Below are 13,054 nucleotides of genomic sequence, written 5' to 3'. Positions count from 1 at the left end.
ATAAACAATCACCGGACAAACAAGAATACGAGCTAAGAACAGCGTGGTAAATACATTTTGAAACATGGTTTTGAATGTGTGAGTTGCATACGAAAATGAAACACACATTATAGACGTGTAAAAGTGTGTGTTGCAATCTTCAAATACATCAATATTGAATAAGCATCAGAGCATAAGCCGAGAGCAGTTGTCAGAACCGTATCCGGAAATTTTTACGTATGCAGTTGCCCGTAACACAGTTCATCGTGAGATGTTGCATCGGAAATAGATGACCATAATATAATTTGAAATCATTTGCTTACCTAAATAAACCACTTATAAAAACGTAATAAAAACCACTGGAATACAAGAGAAAGACAAAAGAAAATAGATGGGTAAGTAAATTAGAAATACAATAATATCGTAGGTATATATTATTTATATCAAATTCTGATGATGACAACGTTATTATCAAACATTTTGATACCAATAAATATCAAATTAATGTTCCTATTGAATCTAATAAAATTGGAACAGTACAGTCTGCAATGCTCCACGGATAACAGGTTGTTTTTAAATTTCAATGCTTTACCTATCTACGCCTACGGGAATCTCTTTTCGGTAAGACACTTCACCGTAAACTGTGCTATGGCAAAATATAATACGTACAATTTACATGTAACCGTCAGAATGAAAGACAAGCTTAGAATGACGTATTCTTGATACTTTAGTTTATCTCATATTCTTCCACACTAAATCGGTTGCCTGTTACTCAACACCCGTCAGGTATTTCAGTTCCCATTAATTCTGTGTTCCCTGTTTTATTCTTTAAGGTAGATGCGTGCAACCTTCTCCACATAATATAGGGCGCAATATAAAATTGAAAATAGCCAAGGGCACGTCATTATTACATAATATATTTTCGTCCGATTAAATTATTTCTTAAAAAGGGTTCGCAAACACATTTTTTAAATGTATAACTACGTTTTGAGTGCATCGGTCCGGTGTTCTTTGTCCGGTACAAATCTTGCAAGCGATTTTTAACTAACTTCCTGACTAGCTAGACATTTGATTTAGATTTAGAATATATCAGAACACGACGACAATGCATTCTTTTAATACTTTTAGCCATCTTTAAGCAGAATTGAATTCATTTTCAGATAATTCTGTTTTGTATGGAAAATTATTTCGGAAAAAATTCGTAAAAAGTAAGACACTATTATTGGTTGCTAAGGGGTCCTAGCAACTAAATTATTAATATATACGTGCGTTACTATGGAAATCAATATGAAATGTCAAAATCAAGTACAAAAAAAGTATTATTTATTAATACATAGAATTCTCAAGTTTATATGATTCAACAGAAAATTTAAAAACGTGGTATATAAAAAGTTATTTTTATCTTGTAATTATTTTCTATAAGTAAGTACATGTAGTCAATTTATATGTCAAGTATAAGAAAATATTACATAATTTATAAGATTAACCTATAAATCTTGTAAATTTATATGTAATATTTCCTTATAAGTACTTTACATTATAATATTATTATTTCTTTTTTCTTGTCTGGAGTACAGTGACGTCCCGTGGGAGTAGGCAGATTAAGCGTCGCTTGGGGGCGGCAGTTACTCGAAGGGCGGTAAATCGAGGAGAATCATTTGGTATATATAGAAATAGCTACCTAAACTTAGTAATAACGAAAATATATTTCCATTAAAAAAATGAGCTTACTGGTTGGAATCAAAATGTATTAATTGACATAAAAGGTTAGACAGGACTGTAATTTTTTTGTCGAGTTCGCGATGTCTAGTTTACTTCCATTGCCCTTCGACGTCCATGGTGGCGAGAAACGACACCATCCACGGTTGATACAAAATACCTACTGTATAAAAAAATGGGGCGACATTTTGGCGCTGCCCAGGGGCGGCATTTTGTCTAGGGACGTCACTGCTGGAGTATTTTCGTCAACTTGGTGAAGGCGAGCATTGCTAAGTTGCTTATCGCTCCTCTAATGTCTAATGAACCCACCGCTCATTACTGGAACGGTTCGGATAAGGGGATGGGATGGGGGTGGCGTAAAAACTGTGACTGGAAAGCGCGGACTGATGTGCGTGTGATACCTCCGAATCTTCTCTACATAATAAAGCCATGTCCAAACCATCCCTGAAATGGTCAACGAGACCAGTGCTCCGCAAACTTTTCTAACCCACGACACACTAAAACACTTCCCAGAATTCCACGATACACCAAAAGTAAAAATATATATGTATACAACATTGGATAGACAAATTTTACATTATTTTTTATTTAATAAAATATATAGGTATATACATAACGTATTAATAACTTTACCCATAATATATTTTCTTTTATGTAGGTTTTAATAATTTATTATTATAAAATATTGACTAATTACTGTGATCCTGAACTTGTTTCAATTAATAATTATTAAAGTTTTATATTAGGCTAGGTCTGATTGACTAGACTGCTACATCCACTTTTAGCCTTCGTAATGGGCAACGAGCCTATTCTATGTATCAATGAGTGCCAACATCAGTTTCCAACAAGGCTATTCTAATATTTTAGTTATTTCTAAAATCAATAAAAAATGGATAAATGTGATGTTATGTCGTATTCAGGTTAATAGTTAAAATTTCCATGAAGTTAACTGATATTTTTTAACACGGCCACCCTTGACCGCGTCAACTCTGAGCTGTTAAATGTCGTTGAGTAATAAATTAACATTAATTTGGAATCAAGTAAGACGTGTTAATTGTGCTATCAATTATTGTAGATCGCCTTGTTAATGGAATAGCTCCGAGTGATATTCGTGTTGTTTTGGAGCAATAAAAATACCGGAAACATGTTTCCGTGCTAACTATTTAGAATACCCCCTGCTCAAATACGATATTTTTTTTTGGTTTTGCCGCGTTTTGTGGCTGCAACATAGATGCTTAAAATGCGATATAATATCTATTTTCCAAGCGTATTACTTATCATTATTGTAACGTCGTGTCTTTGAAATGGCTGTCCCTCGTTCATTAATCACGAAGCTTATGTCTGAAGTTTGTAGTTAATAAGTTTTGTCAAATGCTTCAGCCGGGATTAAAGTGTTATGGCATTGTTGCGTTACTAATCTAACCCATCAAAATTAGACTTCGATCCAATAGAGTTGATTGCATTTAACAAGGTAGCGTGATGTTATCGCATATCAAATTTCGTTTTAAATTCGATACGCAATATGCTGAGGTTGAATTTGATACACCCGTCTGGCTTGTCACAGTCTAAGCCCAGGGATGGCAAATAGGTTTGATCGGCCTGCCAAAATTAGCCGATTTTTTTAATACGTGCGACTCCTTTATAGCTGTAGGTACACATGACATAATCTAAATCATAGTTATTTAATATAAAAAAAAGAATTAGGTACATTGGTGACTTTATAGTGTTCATTGATTATATAAAAAAGTTACACAAAATGAAAGAAAATTATAATCTATACATATAAATTTAATAACACACAAATTTTTTCATTGTTTGTTTGTGTTATTGTTTCATGTTATTCGCTTTTTATATCATGCTGATATTTCGTTGATTGCAAATTAATACATGCTGCAGAATCTTCCTTTGTAAACCTATTTATCGTCTTTGAATGTACATCATGGCCCCCACATCCTGAAGCGGGTCCACGGGCTTAGATGTTTGGCGGGTCCTCTTACCTATCGCTAACGGTAAAGGCAGTGTGACGCGCTGCAGTAGCGTTTTCCAAATGGTGTAGGTACGTGGTAAAATTAAGGTGTATTTTTAGCGATTTTCTGTATTTTTAATATGTACATCCATTAAAATACAGTTAAAAATTGCATCGTACAACCAAATATATTTAATTATTAATATTAATGTAGTAAAATAGCGCCGCAGGCGACTTTTTTTACTATTAGAGCAAATTTGTGATCTATGTTTATCTCTCTTAACTGGTAGACTCGTCATGCCGGGGCCTTCCTGAGCCCGGGCCCCCAGGCTAGAGCCCTGTCAGTCCCCCCTTGTGGGGGCCATGATGTACATACGTGGAAGAAAAAATGGTCAACAACGAGATTGGTAGTTTTTTAATAGATACAAAAGTATCAGGCATGCTTTTCCATGTTTTTAATATTATGTTTTCAATTCGGAATTCCGATTCATCACTTTGAGAGAGCCGATAACATTCCAAATTATTCAATACATTTTCACAGGTTTACAATTTTTTCAGTTAAAATAGTATTAGACAGCAAATCAACAATTTCAGTACATATAGGTGATTTATCACAACATGATTTCGCTTTTATTTTATATTTTTCGCTAAAAAACGTTTTAAATATTAAAAAATAAAATGAATTATTTTTTTGACGTGCCGTCGAAAATTTTTAGCGCGCCACGTATTTGCCATCGCTGGTCTAGTGACTGGAGTATTGTCCAGATCTAGCTGAAATATTGTAACCTGGTGCAATATCATACGATATGCAAAATTAAATAGTATTTAACATAATTACATACATACCTACCAGTAACCTAATTTAATTGGGTAGACCTATTTACATTCAAGCTGGAAATTTATGTTGGCTTAATAAAATCAAAAGAATACAAGAAACGTTAAAAAAAAGATGAAAATAATCCTATCTGCCAATTAGGGACCACAACAGGGTTATTCCAACTAGTTAACACGATCGCACGTTTCCGATATTTCTCTTGGTCCGAAATAATACGGATATTGCTCGTGTCTCTGTGTGAGTGGAACTGACCAGGACATCCAAAATTTACTCCTCCATTGTAAAATTTTCAGTAAGGAGCGGCACAACCTAAACTTTTTTATTACACATGGCAGACGAATATATCCGAGACCTTTCGAGGATGATGGCAAACGAGACTGGAAGAGTGATGCGCTTTTTAATTTCTGCATTGATGTAATAAAAAGAATCAAGAAGAGAAAATAAGAAAGAGCCGCTATAAATCGTAGTTTGCAAAAAAGAGTTCTCATCTCCCCATGAACTCAACAAAATTATACCTAAATGACAATTTATATAGGAAAATACCTAATTCAAATTGAAGAGATTTCGAGAGTGGGGAAATCGAAATGAAAATATTTAAAAATCAACTAAGTGGCGTTTTTATTAGAAATTGGTGTGTTATCCAAGAGATTAAAGGGTAATTATAATAGGGAAAGTGTGCTGTTATGTACTGTAGCGTTAGATAACTTACACATTACACAATCAGTAATAAAATAGAAACATTATGGATGAGGAAGAACCACAGAACAGATAATAAATAGAATACCGATAGGCTATATTCAATACGCCACATGGTGAAGCAGGCTTTTGAATGTGTGAGTGTCCTACGAAAATGAAACACGCATTATGCACGTGCAATAGTGTGTGTAATACACCAACATTAAATGAGCGTAAATGCATAAACCGAGAGCAGTTTTCAGTACTCGACGTTAAACGCATTCTAGACACATATGTAAGTTTAACCCGGATTCATCCTTACTCGAGTCGGTTACCTGCTATCGCCTTACCCGTTGTGTATTTCAGTTCCCATTATTTCTGAGTTCCCTGGGAAGAACCATCACACAGTCAGAAGACTACATAGGTACAAAGCTCAACAAAGCAGCTTACAGACAAATGCGTGTGGGATACAGGGAACAGATGTATGAGAATGTTACTGCCACTTGGTAACATTAAAATAGTGATGAAATAATAGTTAAATAAATATTATTTTCTTCATCAATGATGAATCACGTTTCATATATCGATCTATATAAATAAAATAAGCCACTATTAATGGATTGCAGGCATGAGATCAAAACTAATTTACAAATAAGGCCTACTCTTACAAAATATCCAAAATGGCGCATGATTAATAGTCGGATTTACAATTGGAGAACTAAGGCCTAAGCAAATGCTTTGAATAGATATTATTCTGTTTAAAATAAAATAATACAAAAGGAAGTATAGTCTCGCTTTACGCTTGTTAAAAGTGTTGCTAAACGGTTAAATCTAATCTGTACGTACAGAGTATTGTAATAATTTATATTAATCTTTTTGTGGGAAAGTAGAATACCAAGGTGTTTATAAATATAAAACGCTTTCGATATTTTACTATATGATAAAGTTTTCTGTGTGCCGAGACATTTGAACGGGTGTACAAAATCATAACAAAATATGGGTGCTCGTTCATTACCGTCCTGGTGGTTGCGTTTTTCTATCTTCCGCGAAGGCGAAGGTATACCGCACCGACTTGCTTCTACATTTTCTGCGACGGCAGACTATCGGGGGGTCAGACACTTCATTAAATTTGGTGGTTCATGCCAGCACAGAGGATCAATATAAATATAATCGAGCAAAAGTGTAGAAATACAAAAAATAACATGTGCCATAATTAGCTAAAATAAAAGATTGCGTAATTGTGTAACACACATGCAGCTTTATAATAATTTAACTGATTGCCGCTCAATGAAATAAACCTAATTTGCACTTAAATTTAAATTTGTATGGCACAATAGCCGAGCAGTGAGGTGAAAGCCTACAATATCGTCGGTTCCATGTTTGAATCCCAGGTCTGGCAGAAATCCAAATGTTGTTTTTTTAATAGGCTAAGTAAATGGCTACCATCCATTTCTCGTGAAAACAAAAATCTGATAATATAAACTCCGGTCTGTGGGGGCCTATGTGATATTCTTACGAACGAACATGGTTAAAAAAACATTGACTCATATTCGGAATTTTTACAGAGCCTATTCATTTTAAATAAAAATCCACTTTACTTTAAAATAAAACATTTATTTTCACACTGAGCGTATCGTATTTTTTCTGGGGTTTTCACAAAATTTTAACACACCTTCTCAAAAATGCTGAAAATCAGTTACGATGTGTCAATGCTAGCACATCTTATATTTTAGACGTAAATTGCGGGAAAAAACGTAAAACCGGGTAAGTATTACAATATAATTATACTGAAATGAAATGGCACTGCAGAAACTACAATTAAATAGTGGGACAACGTGAATTTGGGGTACGTAAACACCCTGCAGATTTAATATAATATCGTTTTGAAACAAAAATGTATGTTATTCGTGACTTTCTCTGAACCCTCTTGCCATGTTTCTTTTTTATTTGGTATTTTATTATTTAATCTTGCTACCGAAGATTTAAAAAATTCAATAAGTATAGAAATACTTAATTTTAATTGTCAAAAAGCATTCAATAGACGCACCCTTTTCAACTTCGTCACAGATTTTAAATATAAGCCTTTCCATATTTTAAATTGCTGTACAACCTTTTTGAATAATAACGAAAATACATTCATTATACTGACTTAAAAAATAATTTCTCTTACATCGCGAAAAACCCCCTACTCCTAACGGATAATGCGTACACGCGGGCAAGTACTTTGAATGGGGAATACGGGGGGGGAATTCATTCAATTAGTGTCACTTGACAACAAAAATGTTTTATTTTTTAATGTCGCGCGCAGCGGTAAGCATATTCCGGGATACTAGCACAACGAGCCAAAACAATTCCTCTAAAAGAAATTTTTATTTGTTTATTTTATATTTTGACAAAAATTAATTAATAAATACGCCACCGTCACTGGTAGATTGGGAACTTAGCGACCCGGGACTTTTTCCTGACCGGAAAGCGTTCTGACTGAGATATATAACTTATTTCATATGAATCTAATCATATATGCAAAGCAATGGGTGGATGGAGCGAGTCGGGACTTAACCATGACATACAAAGATAGCTAAAGAAGTGGTTCAAGATAGCAATACCGCAGGACACGTGCGAAGAGTCGTTCAATTCGTAGGCACGGACCGTCGGAGCGGTGTTGTAAATTAAATGTAAAACATATTGCCAACTCGCTACAATATATTAAATTAATCCAGTTAGCTCACATAAATTTCAAAATACACCCGTCCGTTTGGCTTTAAAACAAGCTTTTCCTCTAACTGAAACCTTGTGAGTTTTAAGTGGCAGACTTGGGCTTCCTGGTACCTTCCTTATATTGCTAGGGTTGGGTCTTGTTGGTTATATATTAATGCCATCTTCCACATGTGATGTAAATAAGTATTGAGCTCTTGAATTTGTAGCAATCATACCACTCTGCATTAAATGAGTGAGACACTTTAATAAATGTGTATGTTTTGTTGTCAAAACAAAACAATAGAGCGATAATATTCTTCAATCATTACTAGATCAGTAGGGTACGTTATGATTGGTAATTGCGACAATGCTTCTTGTAATATATGTACTGTATTTGTATAAATTGGGAGGACAATGCAGGAATATCAACTCATTGAGTCCGCCACGAGACTCACTACTATTATCACGAGTCCTTCACTCGACATTGTCAACATCACTTGAATCAAGTCTCTCAGTTCATTAATATAATCAATCTCTTGATGACATCGATCTTAAAAGTACATCATTACCCGCGATTATAATCTTACGTTATTATCCTTATTATTGTTTTCAGTGTATTCTTGTAATGATCAAAATTCAATCAATTTCAATTGGATTTTTAGTGTGACATCGAATTGTTTGCGAATACGTCATCCAATGCACGACACTCCCCACTCTCCTCGTCCCTTTCAAGAAGGATTAGTTAGTTCGGCGAGGTGCGCTGATGAATATTACATTTTCCCCAGTGGCTCGCACTCGCGACTCTTTTTCAGGGAGGGGGGCATACTGTTGTCACATTCTTTTTGTTTCAAATATTTAAAAAAAAAACATGGCCGCGCGACGTGGAACGTAAAAAACCGTGTTATCTTTTTCCACCAAGAAAATTTATTGACTTTTCAAAGTTTACTTCTGGTGATGTAAAAATGTCATTCGTAATAATATTATGTTTATGAAAATATTTTGTCATTCCAAAGTAAAATATCAAATATTATTTTTATAAATAAATTTAAACATAGGTACATAATGCGTGATTGAGGACTAAACGAGGCTAAGGGAAGACTTCATTTAGGAGATTAAACCTGACTGAGGTTAATTAAATAAATAGTTTAAAACAACAATGCCAGGTAAAGGTAAATCGTTTTACAGTGGCACCATGGGTACGGCAAATGCGGCTTGCAATAATTGTAGTGGTATTGTTTGCAAGCATTGAAACAGGCATTGTCGCAAGCAATTAAATGCACGCACAAATCGCCTATGGTGCCACTGTAGAAGGATTTACCTATAATCGACTTAATAACTGTGTGGATTGAGACCTACACGTTGTAGAAATAGGTACCTAGTGTATCCAACATTATAATGAATCAATAGGTAAGGGATGTAGCCTGGAGTATTATTTTGGCAAAATATAATAACAATATACAATAACTCTCATCTCATACTGTTCAGTACTTATATACAGGTTTCATAAAATTCCCACACGTGAGACACTTAATTTCAAACCCGACTAACGGCCATTTGTACGTTTATTTCAAATTTCGTTGGCATACTTAGATACTGTTGTTCTTTATTTCAATATCTTTGCGAAAAATGTATTTTTTCACTTTTGTAACCATTGTAAATACAGAGATAACGCATATCATAAATCGTATTTAGTTTCAAAGCCTAAAGTCCAAAAACGGTTAAATATCGCATAAGGCTCATCCATACATCAAATATATTATGAAATCAGAAACAAAAGCGAATAGGAAGCGTTGTATACAAAATACTACATTTATTTCCTTACAACCTAAATATATATGTGTAGGTGCATTTTTAACTAACACTAGGAACATTTTGAAGGTTGCTTCCACGTTAACAACCTGGTAGGAATGGTGTTATTTATTTTTTCATCCATTGTTTTAACTTCTTTCCTATATTCTGTCAACAATTTGGTTCGTGGAGTTGGGCAGTTTTGATAATAAGTTGCTCATGGCACTGTCAAAAAAGCATCATTACCAAGGCCTGAACAAAAACGATGCATAAGTGCGAGTGAGAAAGTATTCGGCACCCTTATAATCTCTGCGACACGCGCTAGAGTAAGATAAAAGGTTTACAGATGTGTAAGATGATTTGCTATGGTGTCGCCGCCAAATATTAGTTTGTTGCTTAACTAAGCGTCAATCACCTGCGAGTGCCTGTTGCTAAAATTTATATTTTTTGTGTTAAACATGAAGTCAGTGGTAAATATTTTTAGTTAATTAAATAGAAAAGATGGTTCTGTGTGTTGTATTAAAATGTGGTAGCCGTACTGATAAGCGAGAAGATGGTAAGTTGATTACATGGTCGTGATAAATTATTTGTATATTATTATCATATTTTAATATCAGTGACCTAGTGTTTCTTTAAAATAACTTAAATTATGGATATCTTTACCTAATGGTTGCATTTTGACCGCTTAAAAATACTATATAACGTAAAAAAATATAAAATTATATTTTAATTCTGAGCGTCTAGTGCGAGCACTTTGGGCGAGCCCTAGCGAAATGGTCTATGGTCTCAAATATTTGTATACGCATGTGTTCGCTCGTCCACAAATCAAACGCACGACACGCAGCTTCATTTAGCAATGCAAAGGGTGGCGTCTAGAAGTATCTATAGTCTAAGATCATTATACCGTTTCGATAAAAGGTAAATTATTTTTTCTGATTTTCTAACCAAACTATAAGACGTTTAAGCCTACTAACGTGTTTAAAAGTGTAATTTAACTATACTTGTTCGGATCAAGAATAACATTACTATTACATAGGTAGATATATAAGTTTAGTCGTTAAATCGTAAGCTAATATATTTCCATGAACAGAAATCATAAGTTTAGTTTGGCGCACGGTTCTAAGTCCCTGCCTCCAGAGAAAGATTGTAAGTGATACAATGCGAATCAAGGAAATATAAATAAGAATGGTTAATGCTTAACCCTTCAATCAAACAATGATATCATATTATATGAGGCGTCTAATTACAAAAAGCGACAAGTCCACAATTCAATATTTTCGGGAAACAACGTTTTTATGTTTCAAGCTTCAATTATTTATTTTATCGTGAGATTATTTTTTCCGTTTTATTCTATGTCGAAATTAGAACCAAATGGCAATTTGTTTCAGCCGATAAACTTTTAAATGTAATAAATATAGGCAAAATAAAATCGGACGTAGCGCTACTTGTACCTCACTTTTTAATTTATTCCGCATAAGGCATATATTTCCGTGGCACTGTCACGAGTTTACCAGATGCTACATACAGCATGAGAGACGCTCTTTTCAAGCGCTTTTTGTAATAAATCGAGACTTAAAATATTTTTTTTGTAGGGTTATGTCGCGTTTTGGAAATTATAGATCAATACATATTGTGTAAAATTATACAAAGAATACGTGCTTATTTTTTTCTCGATTTTGACCAAATGTGGACTTATCGCTTTTTGTACCTAAATTACTCTTCTTACTGAACGTAGACGCTTTTTAAAATTTCACGACTGAATGGTGCAATCGACACGTTGGATATGCCTGGCTTTTATTTGATATATCTATCTAATGTTTGAATAATTTTAACTCGCGACAGCTGGTAGGTACACATTTGGTAGAGTTACCCTACCTACATCATTCACTTTTTTATCCATAAAGTGTTTATATGAGGATAAAAAGTATTGGAGTGAAAACCAATTTAATCAGTGAATCGATGGGTTTCTTTTGTTTGCTAAGCTATTACACATCGAAAAGTTTCATAAATAGTGACGGGGCATAATGTAGGAGTATCATAGGTACCAGTAAAAGCTCCAACCCGCCAGCTATTTCTGTGTGAATGGTATCCAGCGATATGAGAAATCACAATAGTTCATTATTTGGCCGCTAGACTAGTCGCAGAGGTTTTCAAGTGTATTTATTTTAAAACATTATAATACCTCAAGGATGTACATTGGTCACGAAGTGGCGCAAAAATACACGATATCTTTCACCAACTACTAAATAGATTTGTATAATAGTTTTTTGTTACCGTTTTCATGCTGAGATAAACATTCAATGGACTGATTTATTTTCTAATTTAGTGTTTTAAATAATTACTATCGGGCGCGTGAAAATGTCTGCTGCGGAATCTGCTTCATGTCACTTCGTCTGATGAGATGTGATGATAACGGGTAAGGAGAAGCAGGTAACCGATCTCGAGTAAGGAAGAATACGGGATAAATATAAACAAGTGTCAAGAATACGTCATGCGTCGAAGTCACGACACGAGCATTGACGCTCATTTAATATTGGTGTATGTATTACAGACACTATTGAGAGTCTATATTGCGTGGCTAATTTCCGAAGGACACTTACACATTCAAAACCCTGCGTCAAAATTACTGTATTATTATAGCCTATCGGAATTCTATTTATTATCTGTTCTATGGACGGACATCATGCGGAGTAATATTTTTATGTTAAATTGTCCCAGCATGTGCAATAGGTTTAGCGATCAAATGTCAATGTAAATTGAAAAATAAAATATCTTATCAATAATTCTCCCAAACTACGAAAATTGAATCAAGGTCATCCGATATATCGTGCCAAAAGTTGGAAGTCCGAAAATCATGTTATGGAGTAATTGCAATTTGAAGTTTGACATGCCCTCTAAAATCAGACGTACTTCTTATTTCTTTGTGCTTTATATTGTGCATGTTCTATATATATCGGATGACCTTGAATTTTTTTCTATTACTTATACATATTTATATATTATATTATAGATATACACACATAATCCGTTGATAACTCTAAATGCCTAAATTATCTACTTACCAACTTTTGGCAGTAAGCTCACGAATTATTATAATATGCATAGCTACAATAATGGTAGAAATACAGTTAATTTACCTTTTATTTTAAAAGTGGCAAAGTCATGTTGAAAATTGGAGATGGCGAAGAAGAGCTTCTTCCAGATGCGACAGACAAAATCAAGATTGCCATAAACGTCTGCATGCCATTGTATGCCTAGAGCAGGGGTTCCCAACCCCCCCGTGCCCGCGGGCACCATAGCGCCCGCGGAACGATTCGTATGTGCCCGCCACTATTCGACAGAGACAGAATTTTCACGCTAGCCTGACACACGCAAAAACCCGAAGTGAACGAACG

The sequence above is a fragment of the Rhyacophila brunnea genome, unplaced genomic scaffold (genome assembly GCF_057557595.1).
Source record: "Rhyacophila brunnea isolate RB1 unplaced genomic scaffold, BYU_Rbru_1.0 scaffold_20, whole genome shotgun sequence".
Classification (NCBI taxonomy): Eukaryota; Metazoa; Arthropoda; class Insecta; order Trichoptera; family Rhyacophilidae; genus Rhyacophila; species Rhyacophila brunnea.
Note: the sequence above shows the minus strand (reverse complement) of the source record.